This window comes from Colletotrichum graminicola (assembly GCF_000149035.1).
Source record: "Colletotrichum graminicola M1.001 genomic scaffold supercont1.17, whole genome shotgun sequence".
In the NCBI taxonomy this organism is placed as follows: domain Eukaryota; kingdom Fungi; phylum Ascomycota; class Sordariomycetes; order Glomerellales; family Glomerellaceae; genus Colletotrichum; species Colletotrichum graminicola.
Genome location: NW_007361021.1, coordinates 42,377 through 46,318, shown reverse-complemented (window position 1 = coordinate 46,318; position 3,942 = coordinate 42,377).

Genomic DNA, 3,942 nt, shown 5'->3' with positions numbered 1-3,942 from the left:
GTGTTCCGATGCACCGTGCGTAGGGGATATTGTGCGTTATGTCTAGCAAGGTTAGCTGATCACAGTTCGTCAGGTTAATATCTGCCTATTTCTCCCAATGAAGGGGCGGAGCCCTTTGTGGTTCACTACGGCGAAAGCGCGAGTCGGAAGTGCGACTTCCCTGTTGTGACTGCCCGTATAGGGTAAGACGGGTAGGGGGGGGGAAGAGAAAGTGAGAGAGAGAGAGAGTGAGAGAGAGGAGCAGAGGAGTGCGGGCAGCAAGGCCAGGGTACCTTGGGAGAGAGAGAGGAGGGGGGGGGTGTAGGAGGTGGGAGCGAGTGGGAGAGTGAGTGAGAGAACAGGGCAAGGGTAAGGAAGAGGATGAGTGACTTTTGGCATGTACCGTAACCGTCGTGCTTGTTCGGCTTCGGCCCCGGGGGTGGAAAACGCTCGAGCGCTGGCAGAGCTGGTTTTGCTACAGAAATTGATTAGATCAACCGAGAAGGCAGAGGCCACACGCCAGGGCTAAATGGTGGATGGCGCTGCGGGCGTGGGAGATCGCCGGGACGGGGGTACAGGTAGTATGGGCGTTCTGTGCGTCAGGTCGACGGGCGTTCGAAACGGAATGACCTCGATATAAATATATATTATATGTTTTGGGTTGGGTTGACTGGACTTAACGAGCGAGAGGGTTGGTTGCCGATGGAGTTGGATGGGGTCTGATATAGCGTGGTTGGCGGCCTAGTATTGGGCGAGCCGGACTTGGAGTCGATTGGGGACTGAGTTGAGAGATGAGCTGCAGGCGCACAAGCACAGTTCCGTAAGTGGGAGCGGAATGCCTAATCTATATCTCTATATCGCACCCTGTGTATGTGCGTGCGTTCGTGACCGATGGCGAGCTGGATGCCAGGCACTGTGCCGATTAAGGTGGGCAGCGGGGAAACGACCCAGACGATGAGAGAGTACGGTGCAGGAACAAGACCTCCAAGAGGCAAGCAGCAGAAAGAAGCAAGGTGCCGATGTGACGAGTCGAGAAGAGCGAGCGAGGAAATGACGAGACGTTCAGGGAATCGCCGGGTAACAGCAAGGGCCTCTGGTTCCTGTCACTTTTATTCGGGGGGGGGGAGGGGGGGTTTCCCCTTGGAATGTCTCTCGGCTCGCCCGTTCGTGGTAGGAGGCAAGCAGGCAGGCAGGCGTACGGAACGAGTACGGAACCGTACGTATGAGAAAAAAAGAGGGGACGGGGGGATGATTAGTTTGCTTCACGTTGCAATAAGGAATAGAGATCTGATGGGGAAAAAAAAACGAAAGACGAGGCCGATTGAGAAGGCCCAGCAAGAAAAGCAAGAAGAAACCAACCAAGCCGTACTGGCGGCAACGAGGGAAGAAAGGTTATGTGCAGGTTTGGATGGAGAAGGAGCAGGGCTGATTGTGACGGTTGGGGAGAGCGCGCCTGTGAGGTGAGGACAAGCGGTCTTGATGAGATGCGAGAAGGCTTTCTTTTTCTCAAGACGTTTCTGCTGGTTGTGTGCTGTCGCTGCTGCTGCGACGTCGTGGAGTAGGTTCGTTGTGTGATGCACGCCGCCGCTTTTCTGAAAAAGGACAAATCGGGTGCGACCCCTCTGGGTAATGGGGTTAGAGAGAAAAGAGGACCTCTCTCTTACTTGCACGCACTCTCGCAAACACCCACACCCACCAGAGAGAGAGAGAGAGAGAGACAAGCGCAGAAACGGACGAATGGGTTTGTTGAGAAAATAGACGCAGCGGGTGGGGAAAACCGCCGAGGGGACCGAGATATCCGAGAGAGCAAGTTCCCACTTCAAGGCCTCGAGCCCGAGATTTCCAACAAGGTTTATTATCGTGAGGCAAGAGGCGAAGAGAGTGTGTGGTGTGGTGTGGTGTGGTGTGGTGTGGCGTATGCGTAGACGCGATGCACACAGACGACAGTGGGATGTTGACAGACGCCGATAGACAGACAGACAGATAGCAGTCAGGCAAGGCGGCGAAGATGATGGGTGGACGTGATTGTCGGTGTGGAGGGATCAAGGTGCTCCCCGGCCGGGCGTAACTGAGTTGTGTTCCGTGACGACAGACTGCATGCCCCCCCCTTCGCCGAGATGTAGCAGTAAAGATGCAGGAGAAAAGAGAGGTCGGGTCAATTGGGATTGGGTTAAACAAACGCCCTTCCCCGATGTGTATGTTTAGTAGCAGTTGAGACGACGAGAACCAAAAAACGAGTGTGATGGGTTCCGGGAAGATGAAAAAGCAGGGATGTGATTTGTATACCTAGAAGGGGGGGAAAGAGAGAAGGAGAGAGGTTGGCCCTTCTTGCCCGATGTGATGTGATGTGCAGTTACGGTTTTCTGGTACCGTACCACAGAAGGGAAAGAAGTGGGTGATTTAGATGCGGTTGCGGCTGCCGTTACCGTTGGTTGCGCAAGTAGACAGCCCCGGCTGGGGCAGGCGCGGGCGGGCGAGCGATTTCGGAGCGCGAGGGACATACTCTGTTTAGTTTAGCCCTTTCTTCCTTCCCTTTGTCTGTTTGAGATTTTTCGTCTTGGTCTTGTTGTTGTTGTCGTTGTTGCCGCCGACGACAACGAGACGACGTCGACGGCGGACGACCGACTAACTACTGCAACGACAACGACTAGCCGGAGGACGACCGGGGTGACTTCACCCACCGCCAAGGCATCATCGTTGCTGAGGCACGCGCACACGGGAAGCAAATAACAGTGGTAACGGCAAAGGGCACGGCAGCAAGGCCGGAAGCGAGGCGGCCGGCAAGCAAAGGGCCAACACTATAATTGCAGTCAAGGACTAGGCCACCACCGTCCGGATGCGACGTAGCAGACGGCAGGAAAACCAACACTGGACAGGCAGCCCGGGGAGGGGGGGCTGCAAGCGAGGCGACGGTGTAAGTGAGAGATGCGACTAATACTTTGTAGTATTAAGGTGGCTGTTTGTAATACTTCCTAGTATTAAGGTGGTGTTTGCATCAACGAAACGAGTCCACTGCTTGGGGGGAAACAAACCGACAATCTCGCGTCGTTCGGCCTCTCTCTCTCCCCCTCCAACCCTCAGTCCGTCATCCGACCGGACCGTCGCCGATGTCTCTGCCGAGCGAACGAGAGCCGGCCGTGGCAGTTTTCTGGTCATTATTGGTGGGGGACGGGACGCACGTAGCATTAGGAGGGGAGGGGGGGGAGGGAAGTCGGCGATGAGTAATCTGGGAGAGGGCGACCGAAGGCGGGCAAGTAACGTCACCCGTACCGATTTCTAGGGAGCTCTGGTCCTATAGCTGTCATTATTGGGAGGGGAAAAGACAACATAAAACGACGTGTACGTTTTGCCCTCGGTCTTCTCAGCGAGCAACTCCTTACAGGACGAGTTGCGTTGCGTGTCTCATCAAGCTGCTAAAAAGGGGCATGTCGATAAAAAGCAGCCAAGTATTCGTCTCTATCGTTGGTTGTACCGCCTTCCTTACCTTCCTTCACCTCCTCGCCTTGCATCGCCTTGCGTCAGACCGGAGGTGAAGAGAAAAAAAAAAGAAAAAGAAAAGAAAAAAACCAGACGGTACCAAGAAAAGAACACCCACCACCAGTGCGTTTCGCTATTCGACGCCCACTCAAGCCACTACCTTTCCCCATAGGGACAAAAAAAAACCGTCGTAATGTAATGGCGTGTTGTACAGAACAATACATAGTAGAAGGCGTTGTAAGTGCAAGGGGAGGGCGGAGCGGATTCATGAAACCCCACAGCCGACAGGTGCTGCGGTACGTACCCGGCCTACGTTGTTTGACATTTGGAAATGGTTGCTAAAGTCGGTATACAGAGTGCTTTGCTACCTAATACCCTACCACGTAGCTACCTACCTTACATAGCAGCTACCTAGCAGCAACTCAACCCGCCCGCCTCTCCAGTCTTCCTACACGCACCGGATGAGCATGTACCCTGTTGGTGGTC